The sequence below is a fragment of the Pinus tabuliformis genome, chromosome Q (genome assembly GCF_031772625.1).
Source record: "Pinus tabuliformis cultivar Carrire ecotype Pingquan chromosome Q, CPIR1, whole genome shotgun sequence".
In the NCBI taxonomy this organism is placed as follows: Eukaryota; Viridiplantae; Streptophyta; class Pinopsida; order Pinales; family Pinaceae; genus Pinus; species Pinus tabuliformis.
The window spans coordinates 616,299,925-616,321,655 of NC_142296.1; positions in this window are offsets into that span (position 1 = coordinate 616,299,925).

Genomic DNA, 21,731 nt, shown 5'->3' on the forward strand with positions numbered 1-21,731 from the left:
TTACATGTCTTTTTATCATGGTTTGTTAACTATGCTAATGTGTGACTGTTTGATTAGAATTTTGGAACATATACAACAATTCCACAGCTGTTCAGCCATTTCGCAGCTGTTCAACAATTCCACAGCTACTCAGAGATTCCGCAGCCTTTTTGTTGTTTGATATAATCCACGTGTCTTCTCAAGGAACGGTCCACATGGGCATGTTGGGATGAATGTACACATGGATCGTATGCTATTGGTTGAGCCAAACCAGTCACGTATGCCCTTGGTCAATGCAGGTGTTCCCTCGGTCAAACGGTCAAGTTCTAAACGGTGGCATGAGAGCTGTGAGCAGCTGGGACACGGAACCGTAGCTGGAACTTCCTCCACGCCATGAAGACAGCTAAAGACAGGATCCAAACATAGATTTACTTCCCATGATGACCGTTTCCCTCAAAAGTGCACAGAGTTGCCTACGTGTTGCTGCACAAGTTAATTAGTTAAGACTGCGTGTTGCTGCGTAGTTAATTAGTTAGGTTGTAGTTGCTTAGTTCACGCAGAGGGTAGTTTGCCTCTGTGCTTATAAATAAAGCGTGTGCCAACGCTTATAGATTGGCTTTTTGAATATTGTAATTGCTGCGCTGATTTTGTTATCAAAACTCTGTTTTAGAAGGCTGTTTCTACAACACTTTTTCACTGTATTTTGACATGCTGGTTTTATAAAAAGAAGACTGTTTCTGTTCACCTTCTCGTAGCTGATCTTTTAGCTGGTTGCGTGGATGGAGGGCCCCCATCTATGACAGCCCGTGTACATAGTGTTTGATTTCATTTTCCTGCCTTCAGCAATTTTTATTTCTTTCATCATGTATAATAGTTTACCATTTGATTTCATGTCATTTCATTTCCAGCTTTTATTTTAAACTGATCAGTATTGTTTTCTGCAGGTTTTTAGCCCGGGATTGTGTGTTTTGTGTATTTGCTTTATATCTGATGGTATTTTCAGTTGTCATATTCATAGTTGCTGCCTTTACTTTGATTTTCTAGCTTAGTTTCTCAAGCTGTATGCTAACACATTGATGTTCTCTTTATCATAAGTTGTTCATCTTTAAGAGATCAGAATACTAATAAATTACAGCTTGCTTTGAGTAGCTTTTGGCTTATATCACTAACTCTTTCTTCACTTGTTACACATAACAATGTATGTTGGAAGCATAATGCTGGAGAAAGGCACAGTGGTGTTATAATTTGTCATTTAGAGCTTTATCACTTTTTAGACTTATCTCTAACTACTTCCTAATCGTGTTTTACATAGTACCATATGTTGGAAGCAGAGAGTTAGGAAGAGATGAACATTATCATTGGTTTTTAAAGTGATTTTCTTATCTTTTTATTTGCAGCAACATGAGTAGTGACTAGTGCCATTAGAAAGTGGTTCTTTGCTTTCAGTTCATTTCAAGTTATTTATTTCAAGCTCTTTCTTTGCAAAGTTTAGAAGGTAGTTAGAAACCACCAGCAACACACACTCACTCATTTAGAAATCACCTTACACACACTATCACTCATCTGTTTATAAAATCATCACTCCATCTTAGGAAGTTAAATTGACCACAAACAACACCCCAAACGACAAAAAGATCTAAGAGGTTGCTTAAGTACATATAGTACACCTTCACTTCATCAGCTTATGAGCTCCTGGTTGACAATTTATGATAGCAATTTAGACAACACTAAATTGACTAAACACCTGTTTGACAGATGCATTCTTTTTTCCCTTTCCCTTGGAGGTTTTCTCTTTGTTTTTCCCCTTGGGGGGCTTGTTTCTACCCTCTTCAAATGTGTTTTTTCCCTTGCCTCTAAATGGGTAGCTTGGACACAAACCTCGTCCATGCTAGTAGGGTTAAACATCAAGATGGTGTGTCTAAGGTAGCTATGCAAGCCACCAATTTATTTCAGCAAGGTTTCTTGGGTCTGTAAATCTACCCCTAACAAGAGAGCTCTTCTCCTGAATTCTTGGGTGTAGTCTTGGACACTCTGACCCTTAAGTTGTCTGAAATTTTGCCAATTCATAATGGCCTTCTGCATGTGAGCAAGAGGATAAAACTGTTTTCTAATGGCTAACAGAAATTCAGGCCATGTTAAGGTAACCTTACCAAATTTTTTGATCTCCTCTTTAGTCTTTGCCTCCCACCAGACCAGTGTTGCTCCATCCATTCTCAAAGAAGCCAACTGAATCTTTGTGGCATCATCATGCATATTTTGGATCCTCAAGTAAACTTCCAACTGCCTAATCCAGTTGTCAAGCTTTTCTGCATTCACTTCACCGTTAAACATAGGTAATTCGAATTTTACATCAAGCTTCAAAAAAGGACTTTTTCCAGAGGATCTATGCTTATGAACAGAAGAAGACGAAGATGAAGAGGAAGAAGGTGAAGATGGGGGTGGTGGATCACCATTTCCTCCATGTCCTTTCTTGGAATGATCATCATCCTTCTTACCTCCTGAAGAGCCCTCTCCTTCATGTGGATGTTTGGACCCTTCTCCAGCCAATTTCTCATTTCTTTCTTGGTACAATATCCTCACCATTTCAGTGAGGTCCAAGAAAGCCTTTCTGAAGACTCTTTCTTCTTCTCTTGGATCTGTCTCTATAGGAATTTCTCCTTCATGTTCAGACATCCTTGAAGCTTCTGCTGAGACTCTTGAGGGTGAAATTGAAGGTGGAGGTGATGGCTCTCTGGCCTTCCTTGACTGAGGATTCTCTCGTTCTCTAGTCAACTGTCCTTCCCCTCTTTTGAGTTTCAACCTGGTAAGCATCAATACTTTGCAAGACATTTAGAAGATCTTTGCACAAAACCCTGAGCTCTGATACCAACTTGATCTGAATTTGAAACTACTTGAAATTTGTTTGCAAGGTATTCAATTCAGAATTAAAAAGATTTCCATGTCTTGCAGAAAGAAAACACATGAAATTTTTAGCTGTTCATGACCCATTTAAGCATAGCAGAGTTATTTCCTTTTACTATTTAACACATTAAAACGAATTTGATCTGCAAAATAAATCAACCACAAATGCAAAATAATTTGATAAAGCAGTTCACCCCCTCCAGGGCTACGTCTGCTGGGTCCAAAGCTCCCAACTGGGCTTGTCCTTGTTTTTATTAAATGCTCAAATTGAAAATATAGCTGAATAGAAGCATCTCCAGGAGAAATAGATGGTAAAAATGGATTCATAACACTTGAATCCTTCAGGATTGACTATTGGATCACCTCCAATGGATACCTGCAACCCTATACAGTCTTCACAAAACTGGGCCCTGGTGGCTCCTAGAACTTTCATGGCTCCAAAACCTCTGCAATGACCTCATATGGCTGTAAGACCTGCACCAATGGCTTCAGAAGGTCGAAAAAACCCAAAATCAAAAAAAAATTCGTCCAAAACCGACTTTTCTAGCCAAAGTTATGGCCATTTAAAGTTTCTCCAGTTTTCCCTAGAAAAACTCCAGCTAACTTTAGTTAACTCCAAATAGCCCCGCCAAGTATGGCGGGTCCGCCAAATTTGGCACTCCTACCAAAATTCCACCAACTTAATTGCAGTTACATTTAATGTTTGGTGGTTGCCTCGGATTTCGTGCCCGGCGGAATATTCCTTTTTTAATTTTTTTTTGAAAAATTAAAATTTCTAATGTTATGGACAAATTCTTCTTTTTGCCATAACTTCCTCATACGATGACTATTTTTCGAACCGTTTTCGGCGCCGGAATCGGGAAGACGAGCACTTTCCAGTCATTCAACTTTGAACTAGTTCTAAGCACTTTAAATTTTGAGCATTTTACGACACTTAGGACATGAGCACCTGATCACTTTGACCATCAAAATAGATGAAGGTGAATGGTGTGAGCTTCCAATCACATAACCTATTGGGAAACTTATATTTTCAGCTGGGTTTTCCTACTGACGAGACTAGGGTGCAATCCCCCCCCTAAACTTCATTACATTCACCAGACTACTCGCGATAATTAGGTGGTTGAAATGAAGGTTGAAGAGACATTCTTGATGCAAAGAGACCATTTAGGGATGATGTTTGACTTGTAGCTATGTTTGAACCAAGAAATGAAAGCTGGTCAATAAGTTGTACCAGTTTTCCTTCCTACGGAAAACACATCACTCAAAAGAATGTGGAAACAATGGCTTCCATGCTATATATATAGTCACGTCCAAGAAGCAAATTGTTGTAGTAATTTTGAATAATATGACACTTATTCACAGATATTATCCCGATTATACACTATTGTGGAATACATGCATAATACATAACCTCCTCTACGTTGATAATCAATTTAGCAGCATTAAAATCAATGAAACATCAATCGCATGCACACATTAACACAATATGTAACCGAGGGAAGGCATAGAGCTGAAAACCCCACACTATCTGTATATTATAATGATTGAGAACATGTAACAATACATCGTACAATACTCCTCACAAGTACTCAGTACTATCTCCACCTGTTACACACAAACTAGCTCAGATCTGAATCAATCACAGGTTCAAATCTCCTTCGCTGCTTGCCTACCTCCACTGCGCAATCTTGCAAGAGAATAATGATGAATGGTTGAAGAAAACTCGTATTTCCTTGGTTGAACCACACAATCCTCATTGGAATTACTCAATCCCACTAATTGTGCAAGATCTCATGCACAACTATAGTCACAACTGATAGCAATCTCAACCTCTAACACCTGTCTCCACTGAACTGTCCATGCACTGAGTTAACTGATGGATTCTTTAGTTGCTTTATGAGTTAATAATTAGTGAATTAATTAATAATTAATTCACATCACTCATCACTAGTGTATTTGCAGTTAAACAAAATACAACTAGTTCAACTAAGTCAAACTGAACACAACTCCATCAACTCCTCAATCAACTCCACCAAACTCAACCACATGAGTTCTAATTGAAGTCCATCATGCAATAGGTCAACTGACCCATAAGAAAAGTGTATTTCCTTCTAACAGCTGCATGTGCCACATCTGTAGCTCAAACTGAAGTGCTCCAAGAGGATAAGATAATGTTTATAGTCCAAATATTATTAAGAGCTAATACTATTCCACAGTTTTATTTTTTAGCCTGGTAGTCTAAAAATAGAATCTGCCCATATGTCTAAAAATAGAAGTCCATATTTTTTACCAACATGACCAATCTTCCACAAATAGCATCCTGCAACTCATAGACCATGATCCATATCTAAAAATAGACATAGTCTAAAAATAGACTTTGCGCCAAAAATAGCCTCGGGACCACTTAGTGAAGGCGACTCCTTTCCACTAAGCTCCATCATCTTGTTGCATTTTCAACACTCCCTCTCAACAAGATATGGATTATCTGCAACCCCTATCCTACAACTCTAGAATGTTATGCATGCAACACATTTGCCCGGTCCACTTGCTCCAACAACACTTGGAACAAAAACACTCCCAACTGACCACTCTGTTGGGCTAGGAACATACTCTGATGTTGAAGCTCTACCGGCTGCTGACAAGTGCTCCCTCTCTGATATCTGCGCTACTGCAACATCTTCATGCATCTCACACCATTGCACACTTCTCTATGCCACCTAGCACTGTGAAAAACACTTGTGCCTCTCACATTGCTGCAGCCTGCTAGCTATGCGCTGTCCTGGGATTCCCTACACTGTCGTTCTCTCTGCCGCTCCATCCGCATCTGTCTCTACCCAATTAGTCAGTTCCTGCTACTCCACATCGGGGCTCCCGTAGCAAGGTCTCATCTAAGAGGTTGGGTACCTCAAGGATCCTGCCCCTCCTCCTTGGGATGACCAATCCACATCACCCCACCTCCTACCTAGAGGTATGGTTGCATGTGATCCCTCAGCCCACTTGGCTCGAAGTTTCCCCCTACTAGAGGTCTCTGCATGAGTAGATGTCTCTACTCAATCTCCTCTCAGCTGTCATTGTTGTGGCTGCTCCACAACCTCTTGAAGCTGCTGCACCAATCGTGGCTCCTCCACAATCATCTGAGACTTCTTCTAGCTCTGCATGTTGAGAGGTAATATACGCTCCCTCTCAACCACCAAGTCTCCATCATTTGCCTCACTTCTCAAGGCTTTGCATGCATCTTGAACCTCAAGAGCATACAGGTTCTTGACCCGTGAACCAATCTGCTTCACCTGTCTGGTGATGATGTGTCTAAGGAAAAACTTTCCCTTACTGAAGACCACATCATAGCCTCCGTCTTCTAGCATCGCGAATGACACCAAGTTTCTCTTCAGTCCTGGTACATACTTGACATCGGTCAAGGTAAGGCGAGCTTCATGCTCCCTCTGAAAAATAACCGTGCCTACACCTGAGACATTATACTTCTCATCATTACCCATTGCTATGAGTATTTGGAGATCTTTCTCTTCCAAAGTACTAAACAAACTCTTGTCACCGGTCATGTGGAAAGAAGCTCCACTGTTAAGAAACCAACCACTTCCCACCATGGATGAAACCATGCATGCGAAGAGTGTGAAATCCAACTCAAACTGTGAAGCAAGTGCCTCACCTTCAGATCCTTCCCCGGATCCCTTCTTGGATTTCTTCTTTGGGCAATTAGTAACATAATGGCCCACCTCATGACAACGAAAGCATCTCACCTTCGACTTGTCAACCTTCTTCCCATCATTGGAAGAATTGGATTCAAAAAGAGAACCCTTCTCCTTCCCCTTCTTTTCTTTGGCAGCCAAAGCGCAATTTTCTTCATCAGATGCCTTTGATGAAGATCCATCCCTTGTATTCCGCCTGATCTCCTCTTGCACAAGATCTGACCAAAGTCTCTCCCATCCTGGCAATTTCTCCAGACCATTGACAGAGTCCTGATAGGAATGCCAACTCTTCGGAAGACCAAGGAGAGCCAAGCTCACCAAGTCCTCATCATCAACAGTCACCCCCACACTTCCCCGCTCATCCCGGCATTGGGTGAACTTCGTGAGATACCTGGGCATACTGTCTCCATTCTCACACTTAATGTTTCTGAGTTTATCCTTGAGCACCAACTTCCTCTGGTCGCTCTTGCTTTGGAATAGATCTATCAACGCTTTCCACATCAAGTATGGAGAAGCCTTTCCATGCAGGCTAGACACAATGTGATCCTTCATGCCCTCCAATAGAATCCTTCGACACTTTGCTGTCTTCTTTTGCCAAGCATCAACTTGTGCAGTATCAGTAGGATTTGGGACCTCAGCCTCTATGAAATCCTTCAGCCCATTATCATTTAACACCACCTCCATCCTGTCTTTCCATGCAATATAATTCGAGCTGCCCTCAAGAGCATACTCCAATCACAATCCATTGAAATACATTGCAACGTTGACACCAAGAAAACATTGCTGCAAATTCGAATTCCACCAGCTCAAAACTCAACTGCTTCTGATCTAAAATTCATGAGAACAAATTATTTCTCGTATAGAGATTGACTGTATGGGCTTTTATCGGATATCTCACCTTCCAAAGGAAGGATGAATCCAGAGGCTACCTGGCCCGATTACAGACTCTGTCTGAAGAAATAAAATGTAAACACTTTATGAATAATAGATTTGATGATCAACTGCTTTGATACCATGTAGAAATTTTGAATAATATGACACTTATTCACAGAGATTATCCCGGTTATACACTATTGTGAAATACATGCATAATACATAACCTCCTCTATGTTGATCATCAATTTAGCATCATTAAAATCAATGAAACATCAATCACATGCACACATTAACACAGTATGTAACCCGGGGAAAGCATACAGCTGAAAACCCCACACTATCTGTATATTATAATGATTGAGAACATGTAACAATACATCGTACAATACTCCTCACAAGTACTCAGTACTATCTCCACCTGTTACACACAAACTAGCTCAGATCTGAATCAATCACAGATTCAAATCTCCTTTGCTGCTTGCCTGCCTCCACTGCGCAATCTTGCAAGAGAATAATGATGAATGGCTGAAGAAAACTCGTATTTCCTTGGCTGAACCACGCAATCCTCATTGGCATTACTCAATCCCACTAATTGTGCAAGATCTCATGCACAACTATAGTCACAACTGATAGCAATCTCAACCTATAACACCTATCTCCACTGAACTGTCCATGCACTGAGTTAACTGATGTATTCCTTAGTTGCTTTATGAGTTAATAATTAGTGAATTAATTAATAATTATCTCACATCACTCATCACTAGTGTATTTGTAGTTAAACTAAATATAACTAGTTCAACTAAGTCAAACTGAACACAACTCCATCAACTCCTCAATCAACTCCACCAAACTCAACCACATGAGTTCTAACTGAAGTCCATCATGCAATAGCTCAACTGACCCATAAGAAAAGCGTATTTCCTTCTGACAGCTACATGTGCCACATCTATAGCTCAAACTGAAGTGCTCCAAGAGGATAAGATAATGTTTATAGTCCAAATATTATTAAGAGCTAATAATATTCGACTAGTCTATTTTTTAGCCTGTTAGTCTAAAAATAGAATCTGCCCATATGTCTAAAAATAGAAGTCCATATATTTTTACCAACATGACCAATCATCCACAAATAGCATCCTACAACTCATAGACCATGATCCATATGTCTAAAAATAGAGATAGTCTAAAAAATACTTTGTGCCAAAAATAGCCTGCGGGACCACTTAGTGAAGGCGAATCCTTTCCACTAAGCTCCATCATCTTGTTGCATTTTCAACAATTGTAATCTAATGGTCCCTAGACTACCATCACTTTCAACTGAACGGTTTTCCTTTTCAAAGTTATTGGCAACTTTGGAAGGATCCCTAATGGTCGACTGGTTCCTTTGTTAAAGCCTGACAAATGATTTTTGACAGGCGTAAGTGATGGTCAACCAAGCACTTTCCAAGTAGTTAAGGAAAGGATACTCACTGAATCCCCTTCATCTATGATAGTGCCAGACACGATCATTTTTTAAACTTGTACTATTATCCAGAATGGTACATTAGATGGAAGGCAGGGTCTTGCCAGTTGTTTCCAATCAAGGGAAATGACTAGACTGCTCAAAGGAGGTACCGGATAAATGGTTGGATGAACCTCATGAATTGGGGGACTTTCCTCCTGTTGTAAAGGAATGGGTGGATTGCCCCCAAGTTCATCAGACTTCGTATTGACAAAATGAATTTGAATGGTGTCATTCTCATTCTCTTTGGAAATTGTATCATCTGAAGGTGGACCTTCTAAAGGCAAGACTAGGTCGACTGCCATCTCGACCTGTTGAATTTGGTCCGGTATCAACTTAGAAGGTTCACTTTCAGTGATAGGCGTTTCGACCGACAATTGACCTATGTCAGTCGGGTTTTCAACTAGTGACGGACTTGGTGAGAGTTTCTTGTATCTAGTTGGAATTCATTGTAGTGAAGCAGGACGGTTATCCAAAACACTCTTGGCTTCATCCAGAAAAGGACAACGGTGAAGAGCATGATTACCTTCACATAACCTACAACGAAATCTGACCTTTCTATTATATCCATGGACTTCATTTTCACTAGTTGATGGTGTGCTGTCAACCTGATTGCTAGAGGTTGATGACACTGGATGGTGAAAATGGGGAGACCATTCTCTCAAGATCCGTGGAATGCAAGGACAATCTCGATGAAGGTGGTGTCCTTTGCAAATTATGCATGGAGATCTGTGTTTGGAAAGTTCGGTGTGCAGATTTTCACCGGATGATGCATGGTTGCCCCCTTGTTTAGCTAACTTCTTCTTCTTCTTTTCCTTCCCTTTCTTCTTCTTCTCAGCTACTTGGTTTTTAGTATCACTAGTTTCACCAAGAGAAGACGAAGAAGGGGAGGGAGAAACAAGTGGAGCAGAAGGTGAAGGGACAACTTCAGTATCATCCGGTTGCTGATTTGATTGCTGAGGAATTATAGTGTTTTGAATGACAGAGGTTGAGAATAGCCATACTGGAAGGCAAATTTTGATTCTTAGAAGGGACAATGTAGCCATATACGCAGCACTAATATCTCCACAAGAAGAGAAAGGACTAGGATTCCCCACAAGAGGGATTCATTGATTGGTGGACTCCATTATCTCAACCTAAGATCAACGAAGGAACGTGGATGTTATTCTACTTTAAATAAATTTTAAATGATGCTTTGACACAACTTTACTTTTTCAATTTTTAAGAGTCGAGAAAAAGCTAAAGATGACTATAGTCGCCTTCAACTTTTAATGAGCCTGAAGTGACAAGTGCTCAGATGGACCTTTTCTTTTAAGGAGTTGAAAAGGAACGAAAGTGACTACTCTAGAAATCTAGATAGAGGGATTACCAAATCAATCACAAAACTGCAAAATACACCTTGGTGATAAATTAAAGAGAAATTACCAAGGACTTATGTACGGCAGTCAATCTTCCCGAATGTTGTATTCAGTGCATTGCGATCGATAGGGCGACAGACACGGCTTCTTATGGATAAAGGATATCAGCCTATTTTGGTCTCCCAATATATACTCGATGGTACAGGGAGCACAAGTCCGTACTGGCACTTGTCGTATCAAAGAGGAGGAATCACCCAACCTTTGATGAAAACGATAGTTACCAGGTTTTACAACGCCGAAACACGTCTCTAGCCTAGACTTCTAGATTTGTTGCGTTAGGTTCCAAAGAGTTTTCATGTTCATTGAGATTTAATTTAGAGTTGATCTTGTTTAGAAGTTTGTCTTTCAAGGTTCACCGCATGATGTAGATGTAAAATTCCTAAACATGAAATCTAAAATGATAAATAGTCGTTTATTTTCTTTTAGCAATGAAAATCCTAGCTACAAAGGAAAGAAGATTATGATTCTTTCAACGGAGAGTAGAGAGCACACACTAAATGCACTTTCCTAAATCATATTCTGCATATAGTCTAAATGCAAATGCAAATGCATGTATTTGTTTTTCGTTTCCTTAATGTGAGAATGCCAAAAAGGAAAACTAAGTACATATCTGAACTATTTTCTTCAAAGCGACATTTTGACAATTTCTTTTCAAAATGAAAGGAAGACTAAAACGAAACTTTTCAATTTCGAATTGAAAACTGTTTTCGACACTTCAAATATTAATAATTCAAATCAAATACAATGAAAAAAGTACAATCGACTATCTAGAGGAGGAAGACTTTACGACACTCTTCTTTTGACTCAAAATGACAGTTACGACACTTTTTGCGTCAAAAACGACAGTTCGATTAAGCTACTTTCGACAAAGAAGGACTGTAAATGATGGACAAATACACAAAAACATTTACAAATCCTAATCAATGGAGGCTGAAATATGTAAAGGAAGAAGGCTTCAACAATGAGATACTGATCATAAGCAGCAACACAATCAAACAAAGCTGAAAACAAGGAAAAAAAACAAATTTCAAAGAGAGAAACAGTATCACTCAATCATCACACTTGTCCTTCAGGGAAATAGGGATGCATCTCACCTGAAACACACAAGAGGTATGATGCATACAGGCTGCCAGTTACAGACAGTGCAATGGACCAGGGAGAGAAACTGAGTTGGGTTTTTGGTCAATTTGCAGCTGAGTTCAGGGATTTAGGCTGAGCTATTATGAACAATAAAGAAAAAAGTAGAGGGGTATGATATTATGAGGTTATTGAGCTACCACAAGGGCGCTTAGAATGCTTGTAAGTCAGTTGTTTAGTTCATAAACCAACCTAGAGATTGACTGAAGCAACATTCATCTACTTCGCAATTGCATAGCCAAGGTGGTTCGAAGGCTATCTGGCTAACTTCAGGCTTCGTGTGTAGTTTATAAAGAAAACAATAATAACAAACAAAACGAACTATTCTCTCCCCAGTGGAGTCACCATTTTGTTTCTGGGAAAACTAGTGTCTTATCAATCTGCTAGTCCCACTAAGACGGGTAGCTATCTTAGAAACAAACAAGCAAAGCAATTTGTGATTTCCTTGAAGTATAATAGATAAGAGAGAAGCAAAGGGGACCAACTTGGATCTTCTGCTTAGAACCTTGCTTTATTTCTCTCCCCCTTGATAGTGTTTGCCACTCCTCTCCTACTTGTCTCGCTTTAGAGAGTACCTGTAGAGTCAAAGTAATAGAACATGATCAAAGCATCTCGATATAAAATATCATAAGCATTGCAGAATCAGAGATACATTGACCATACAATTGCATTCATAAACAATAAGATTCACAAATACATGATTATATGGAGGAAAACTCAAATAACTTTATTAATAGTAGAAGAGAGGATTACAACCCAGCTGTCTGATCCAGCATCAAAGCCCTCTTCACCTCATGAAAAGCAAGATCACCCAACAATACAATGTCTCTTCTCATAGATAAACCAACAGAACTTCCTTACAAATTACAAAATTCCAGCCTCTAGATCTCTCAGATGAGGGATCCATTTATAAATATCTTGCAAGGGTGTGAGTCAGCTCTGGATTTTTGATTCTGCATTGTTTATGATATTTTAGATCGAGATGCTTTAATGGTGTTTTGTTACTTTGACTCTACATGTACTCTTTAAAGTGGGACAAGTAGGAGAGGAGTGGCAAACTCTATCAAGGGAGAGAGACATCAAGAAAGGAGCCAAGCGGAAGATCCAGGTTGGTCCCCTTTGCTTCTCTCTTATCTATTATACTTAAAGGAAATCACAAATTACTTTGATTGTTTGTTTCTAAGATAGCTAATTGTCTTAGTGGGACTAGCAGATCGAAAAGAAACTAGTTTTCTTGGAAACAAAATGGAAACTCCACTGATAGTTCTTGGTTCCACTTGGAGATTTCATTGATCTCTTACTCATCCTTGGGCGAATTCAGAGAAGCAAGTGTCATGGGAAAAGTTTCTAGAAGATTCCATGAGCTTCCACTTAGCAAACTGTCTCTGCCATTTGTCTGTTCTCGCTCATTGTACCGTACAAAAGGCCATTTCAGTATGCATCACACCTGGCTGGTGTGGCAGCCAGTATGCATCATACCTTGACCATGGAGCAGTCAGTATGGTTCAGGTTTGGCCAGTTCTGAGTGGTTTTTTCAGGTGGAACCTTTGGAAAATGATGTAATCAGTTGACCATGATCCTTTAGGGTATGAGACAACACTTTTAGGGGTTAAAGAGCCCTTGGTTTATTGACATATGTGACAAGGGTTGAAGTGCCAAAATATGTCTATAACAATTATGAAAGGGAGAGTCTCCTATAACCAGATGGAAGTCACTGCGGTGAAGCAGGACGGTCATCCAACACCTTTTTGGCTTTGTCGAGTTAGAGACAAAGGTGAATGGAGTGATTCCCTTCACATAACCTATAGGGAAACGTAACTTTACCACTAGGTGCATGCCCCCCAAGCTTCATTACATTCACCTAAGTAGACTACTCGTGGCTATTAGGTGGATGGAATGAAGGTTCATTTATGAGATCAAGTGAAAGAATCGACTGAGATTTTACGAGATCTAATCAAAGACTCGACTTGGAACTTTGCTCCAGGGGACCTTGTTTGATTTTTTTAATGAGCTTGGCACAAGGCAAGGAACTCTGCTCAGATTCCTTGTTTCATTTTTTAATGAGCTTGACACAAGACAAGGAACCATGCTCACACTCCTTGTTTCATTTTTTAACGAGCTTAACACAAGACAAGGAACTATGCTCATACTCTTTGTTTCATTTTTTAATGAGGTTGAAATAAGACCAGGAACTATCCTCATATCCTTGGTTTCATTTTTTAATGAGGTTAACAAAAGGTAACGAACTATCCTCATGGACCTGTTTCATTTTTTAATGAGGTTGACACAGTAAAAGAACTATCCTTGGATTCCTTGTTTCATTTTTTAACGAGGTTGAAACAAGACAAGGAACTATCCTCATTGGCCTGTTTCATTTTTTAACAGGGTTGACACAGTAAAATAACTATCCTCATGGACCCTTGTTTCATTTTTTAATGAGCTTGACACAAGACAAGGAACTATGCTCAGAGGAGCTGTTTCATTTTTTAATGAGGTTGACACAGTAAAAGAACTATCCTCATACTCCTTGTTTCTTTTTTTTTTGAAAAGGTTGACACAAGACCAGGAATTATCCTCATACCCTCTGTTTCATTTTTCTAACAAGTTTGACACAAGACTAGGAACTATCCTCATATTCCTTGTTTCATTTTTTAACAAGGTTGACACAAGACAAGGAACTATCCTCCTGGACCTGTTTCATTTTTTAATGAGGTTGACACATTTAAAGAACTATCCTCATATCCTTTATTCACGACCCAGAATAGGTCATGAAGGATAGATCTAGTTCCAATTTCCCTAGTACATGATGTACAACATCACTGAATTGATTGTTAGTTGATGTAGGCATGGAACGGGTTGCCACATAATTAACCCATGGCGGGGATGATACCATTGGTACAAAAGGACCATTTAGGGAAGATGGTTGACTAGAAGACATATTTGGATGGGGAAATGAAAGTTTGTCAACAGTGACAATTCTGCCTTCATGCGAGAAACACATCACTCGAAAGAGTGTGGAAACAATAGCTCCCATGTCATAAACATAGTCGCACCCTAGAAGTAAGATGTAATCTAAAGGGCCTAGGACTACCATCACATTTAGATAAACGATTTTTCCTCCCAAAGTAATAGGCAACTGAGGAAGGATCCCTAATGATTGACTGGTTCCTTTGTTAAAAGCCAACATATTCTGGGTAACAGGCACAAGTGGCTGTGAATTGAGTGCTTGCCAAGTAGTTGAGGAAAGGATACTCACTGATGCACCTTCATTTATAATGGTGCTCGATATAGTCATATTACAAACTTGTACTATGATTTGGAAAGGCACATAAGAAGGAAGATGGAATCCTGCCAATCGATTCCAATCAAAGGAAGTGACTAGACTACCTAGAGGGGGTACCATACAAACAGGAGAATTAACCCCTTGAGTTACGAGAATGGGAGGATTTTCCTCCTGTCTTGATGGAACAGGTGGATTTCCCCCAAGCTCATTTGAATCTAAAGAAACAAAAAGAACTTGAGTGGTATCATATTCACTCTCTTCAGGAAAGGTACGATTAGATGAAGGTGAAATCGGTTCAACTATTACCTCGACTTGTTGATTTGGGTTGGGTATAGACTCATAGGATTCACTTTCAGAGAGAGAGGGTTTCACTTACGGTTGATTTTGGTCAGTCAATTCATCAAATAGTGAAGGATTTAGGGAGAGTTTCCTGTAACCAGATGGAAGTCACTGCGGTGAAGCAAAACGGTTATACAACACTTTTTTGGCTTCATCCAGATAAGGATGAAGGTGAATGGGGTTATTCCCTTCACATAACCTAAAGGGAAATTTAACTTTACCACTAGTTGATGGTGTGTTACCAGCATGATCTCCAGAATTTGATGACACAAGATGATGTGAATAAGAAGACCATTCTTCTAAGATCAATAATATCAGGACAATTTTGAAGAACATGGTCTCTCGCACAAAGTTTGCATGGAAATCGAACTTTGTGAGGCTTGACAGATGCTTTCTCATCAGATATTGCATTCAAATAAATGGTTGCTTTGTTGCCCCTCAGCTAAATTTTCTTCTTCTTCTTCTTCTTAGCCACCTAGTTACTAGTACCAATACTTTCACCAGGCGAAGAGGTAGAAGGGGAGGAAGAAACAACCGAGGAAGAAGTCAAAGGGTCGACTTTAGGATCAAATGGAGGTTGATTTTGTCCAGTTGGAGGTGTACTTGATTGCAGAGAAATCACAACATTTTGAACCAAGGAGGTTGAAAACAACCATACTGGCAAGCCACTGGTAAATCCCGAAAGGGACAATGTAGCCATATATGGAGCACCAATATTTCCAAAAGGAGGAAAAGGACTAGGATTCCCATCATAAGGAATTCCTTTATCTGTGGACTCTGGATTTGTCACCATATATTTCAACCTGAGATCAACTAATGAGTGAGCGTGGAGGATGTTATCCGTGGTCAATTAATTTTATTTAATCAAAGTACCATAACAAAACAAAAAGGGATAATCTGGGCAAAAGGTTTACCAAGCAACTGTGAACTGTAGAATACCTCCCGGAAAATTGAGAAGTAAGGGTAGGAAATCTCCCCAAATGTTGTGTTCGGTGTATCATAGTGTACAAGGCGACTGACTCGGTTACCTAGGGATGGATAGCAACCTAGTGGTTTCCTCCCATATATACCCGAAAGTACGTCGAGGCCCAATCTATATGTGTTGTCTAATGCAAAATCGTAGAGTGAGAGCATTCCCATATGCTTGACATATTGTAACACCGTCCTATATACCTGAAGGTACGTGAATGAGCTATGATATACTCATGTACATGGAATGAGGTATCACACTTGGGATGTATTGTAGACAAATTAGCGACAATTGCTTTGTTTGACGATGCTGGAACACGTCTCTAGCCTAGGCCTCTAAATGTTTTTCGTTAGGTGACAATGCTCCATTAGGTAAATTTAGATAAATTTTAAGTTGATCTTCTTTATAATTTGCCTTTCAAGGTTCACCACGTGATGTATGTTTGAAATTCCTAAAATGCAACTAATATGATAAGCATTCTTTCCATTCAATTTAGCAATGAAAATCCTTAGCTAGTAGGGATAGAGCAATCAGATTTTTGACAAAGAGCAAAGAGCACATCTAATGCAATTTCCCAAGCTATTCCTTTCAAGTATTCACAAACTACAATATGAATGATGCAAGTTTCTCTTTTTGAATCCCTTAATGTTATGATGAACAAAAAGGAAACATGCACATACAATCAATCAATCTTTCATAAGATTGAATACTTTTACGATAGTTCTAATTCAAAGGAAGAGAAGAATTTACGACACTTTCTTTCAAATGAAGATTAATAAGTTATATCCTAACTTTGACTCTCGATCGATAATGACAAAGAAAACATTAAGAAAAATTAATCAATCCAATCAAAGTTGGGCTAGACCAGAAGATAGAAACTTATTTTCTTAGACATAACATTCATTGATTAATTAGAAAACAATCAAACAGAGAAAAGTTGGAAAAAACACTTTCCAAAGGTGGGAAACTAATCCTAGGAGGATTAGCGCAGCCCAGAGTGGGAGACAGTGTGCTTAAGAGCACTGTCCCTAAGCTAGGAGTGCTCTATAGCGCATTGTGTCCCTCACAAGCCTGCGTTGGTGACAGTGAGCCATTTCAAGAGGCAATTTGACACAATTTTGACCAATTTTTCAATGTAAAGAGTTGAATTACAATCTATGAACACAAATAAGGTCTACAAGGATGTCTTAGGAGGTGGATAAGCTAATAGGAAATAGGATCTTCCCCAGTGGAGTCACCAATTTGTTTTGGAGAATTTGGTATCTACGGATAAATACTAATTCCCTAGATAAGTCGTTGTATCTAGAACAACAGTTTAAAGTGTTTTAGACTTTTCCTATAAGCAATAGATAAGATGAGAAGATATAAGACCTACTTGTAGTTCTGCTTACCTCTCGTCTCCCTTGTATCGATCCTATCACTCCTTCTCGTACTTAATCCACTTGAGAAGTACCTTGTAAATACAACAGAAAACAAAGAACTGATTAAAGCATATGATCTATTGAATATAAGTGAAATGAATCAGATAAAATTCACACATATAAGCATTATGAAACAATACAGACATATGGTAAAAAGGTTCAAACACTTTATTAGATAGAAGACGAAATTCAACCATTGGTGTCTAATTCAAAGCCATTCCTCTAGCTTGGATCCCATCCACATCACATCAAAAGCATGACAAACTTGTAGCATTACAATACTTGATTTAAAGCCAAATCTCATAGCGGAATTATCTCCTTAAAATTCAACATAATCCAGCCCCTGATCACTTAGATGAGTGGTCAATTTATAGGAAGATGAAGGAGGTTTTGTCATAAATGGTGGCATTCAATGGCCTTCCATACTTAGAATTAGTTCCATGGAGGAATGGATGAGAGGATAGGATGCACCTTAACTCATTCCTCATCCATTTTCAAGCTCATAGGAGTTGATAAGTGAGGGAACCTTCTAGATGACTCCAAAAGATAAGAATATTCCCAAAATCCTGTTTGAATTTCGCTCATTCTCGCCCAGCGCAGGTGAAAGGAAGCCTAAGTGGTCTGCCGAGCACCCTGGCAATGAACTAAACTGCTCTGCAGCTCACCTTCATAAGGTCTTACCTACGTTGGCCCCTCTAGAGGCTATTTCTGGATGTCTTCAAGTCATGAAACTTTCTGGGAAGGAGGCATTCAAAGGGGTGAATTGTTTAGGGAATAGGGTTTGATGAGCCCTAAAACATTGATCTGAATGTTGGGATTTGATGTTCCTAAATGGATCTGTAATAGATCTCCTCACAGAGTTCCAACCATTCTTCTAATGGTGTGAGCCCTTCTTCCAGGGCGTCACGATCTGTTACCCCTACGAACGCCACGAGGCACATACTAGACATGATAGACTCCATAGGTATTATGACCTCTACTCTATCAACCAACTGAAAAGGTGTCTATCCGAGTATGTGCAGGTACCAACCACTTCACTACCCATTGCATACCTTATTAAAAGCTTCCACGTGGATAACCTTCAGCGGGATTGTTCTTCCCACATATTGTCTATCCAACCTTAAGATCCAACTGCATATCTAGCCCCCCAACACACACTTATTGACAATACCTCTTAGTACGGAGTTCATGCACAACTGCGTAGGTTGTTTTCCATATGTCGGCATCCACCTGGCTAGATGTGCGCGGGGATTATCCTGCCCATTGTATTTATCTGTCAATCGTACTCTAGGATTCCCAAAATTGTGTGCAAATCATTCTCCTACATTCGTGCCAATCCTCAAAGCTCCATTTGTGCATACCCCACCATCTCTTGGGTGTAGCACACAATACCCAATTCAAGGCCTGGAAACTTCAATTTTTCAACACCTCCCTTTCAAAACTATATAGGAAAGTATCTACCTCACTTAACCCATCATAAGTAGGTAGATACCTCACTTCCATCGATACGCAGTGTAGTGATATTGTTGTCATATTACAGTTCAGCATGGTTACCTCATGTAACCAGTTTTTCCATCACTCTATCTCCTCATCAGAATACGACGTACAAGGGCTTTTGCGCTCCCATGAGATCCATCCGTCCATGGTGGGATTTACCCAATCTTGCTCTCATGCTGTTATTTTGTAGATGCAGTCCAAAACATTGTCACTTTCATAGTCGCGCACTAGCTATGTATAGCGTGATCCTTCAGTAAGGTCCAAAGGTATAACTACGCACAAAGACTTCTTCTCAAACATCGTCTTGCACTTCTTCATATTAATTACCCCGTTCATGTCAGTGGCCCAATCAATTCCTAAGAGTGTGGGGTAGGGATTGTTGTCATTAGCAATCTCTATTACTTCAAAGTTTGCTAGAGCACTCGCTCGCTCAATATCCGCAGTAATTCCCTGCAATCTCCCCATAGGTATTATCTTTTGTTGGTTCACCATTCACAGCTGAATAGGAGACCATTGTAGCATAGGCCTACCCATGTGCTCCCATGTCTTCTTTAGCAGAACATTCGCGGCCGATCCTAAATCTAGAATTACTTGGTCCATCTCATATTCTCCAATCTGCGCTGTTAACCTCATTTCTCTTCCCATCCTCATCTTATGCTTTCCAATCTTCTAGACTACATGCGGTTCCCCTGGTGTGGTCTCAACGCATCCGTTAATTATTTCTTGTAGTCCCTCTACAGCTTTACTGTCGCACAATAACTCCATACATGTTTCCAGGAACATCGTAAGCATAGATGGGTCCATTTCTGGTTCCACTCTATCTTTGCTTCCTGAAGTGGAGGCATCAACTAAGCTCTTCTTAGCTTCCATGGAGGTTTCCTTAGGGCGCTCCAAATCAAACTCTACTTCTTTCGTCGGAGATTTACAAACCCAAGTACTATATTTGAGTTATTTTCCTTTATCATCTCCTGTTGCGATTCCACTTAGGAGAAAAATGTTCACATTCGGATCTTCCTCGTGCAGCTCAAACCTCATCATCTGCAGGTCCTGAGTTGAGGGAGGCAGTAGCGCTCCCTTGTCACGTATCCTAGCCATCAGCATAGGACAATCTTCCATCTCATGATCAAACAAGGTACAATACAGAGATGATGGATGCGTTGGGTTTGTACAATCACGGTCATAATGTCATGGTCCTTCGTAATTGTAGCATATCACCTGTCCGTGAACTCTTCTAGGTCCTCCTCCACCTCGGCCTCGTCTGCGCCCCTAAAATCCGGTTCGTGCCACTCCTGCATTCTGGTCTAGGGGTCATGTTTCGGCTTGAACTCTATAGGTGGGAGTTCTATCCATCATTCACTCATAGCTTCTACAAGTGCATTCATCATGTCCCACTGACCTACAAAAGTTACAGAACAATTGCTGCAAATTTTGTGTATACTTCTATAACAAATGGAAGTTGTTCTTAACATGTTTCCCTCCTATTTGAAAAATCGCGCACCACAAAGCAGGCACCGTGCTAGGTCCTACTTGTGCTTCCAGCCTTAATGGCATCAGTCGTCCTCCCATAAGGAAATTTGTGAACAACGGGAAATGGTCCTTATCATGACCTTGACCCTTGCATTTTATGCACCACACCACTTCACGCACTTCCCGGCGAGTTGTCCTATCATGTTTCAGACTCTGCATCTCAAGGCATAAGTTTTTCAATTGCGTGTGGATCTGATCAACTCCCAAGTTAGGATCTTGCATTGGGGTCTCATGCAACCTCATCATGATCTCTAAAGCCTCTTCCCGAGTCGTTAAATTATGTTGTGATAGCGCGTTCCTTAAATGTGGCATTAGCGATGCTACAAACTATTCGTGATGTTGTCCATCTGTCAAATTTATATTAGCTTCACAAATCGTACACTTCAAACTTTGATCTAATTCCCAAGGAGTTTCACCTGGTAGCATCATGATTTCTTTAAACCCAATGATCGATTGTGCTTCAGACTTCGGCCTGCTAAATTCCTTATTTAGCAGAATTTGGATTTCTGTGATTCCCGCATTCAGATTGTCATTAGAATGCAATTTGGATATCCGCGATTCTCGGCACGGAACAATTTGTTGGCTTGATGGGGCCTGACCTAGGTTTATAGTTAATTAGCCAAATAAATCGCTACACTACTGGCCCTTTCGACATCATCCCACGGTGCGTGGACTGAAGTCTCACCCGAAGCAGTATGGTGGGATGCTGGAACCAAGTTTCCACACCATGGAGATGTTTGAGGGGTCGATTTAGTCCAACTATGAATACCTTCACGTAGGTCACTTTGCGCACTATCTTGACCTGCGATACCTTCGCGGTCTATTATAACCACCTTCGCACAACCTTCACGAGGGGATGAGGTGATTTCGCGCTGCTTATGGCAGCAATCTAAGCTATTTCCCAAAATTACACTGCGTATCTTACTTATCTTCGTACAGATGTTAGTTAAATTTGCATAAACAACTACTTTATCTCACATTTACTTAATCAACACAATCATATATGTTCACGCATCATATAAACAACAGAAATGTAACTTATACCCAATATATTCAATGCAGAAAATAGTAAAAGAATATAAAGAAATGGTATACAACTTCTCTTTATTAATGCTTCAATCAATTATAGACTCACCCTACCTTGCGCACTTAGCTGTAGGGGTCTGCGCACTCAGCTACGG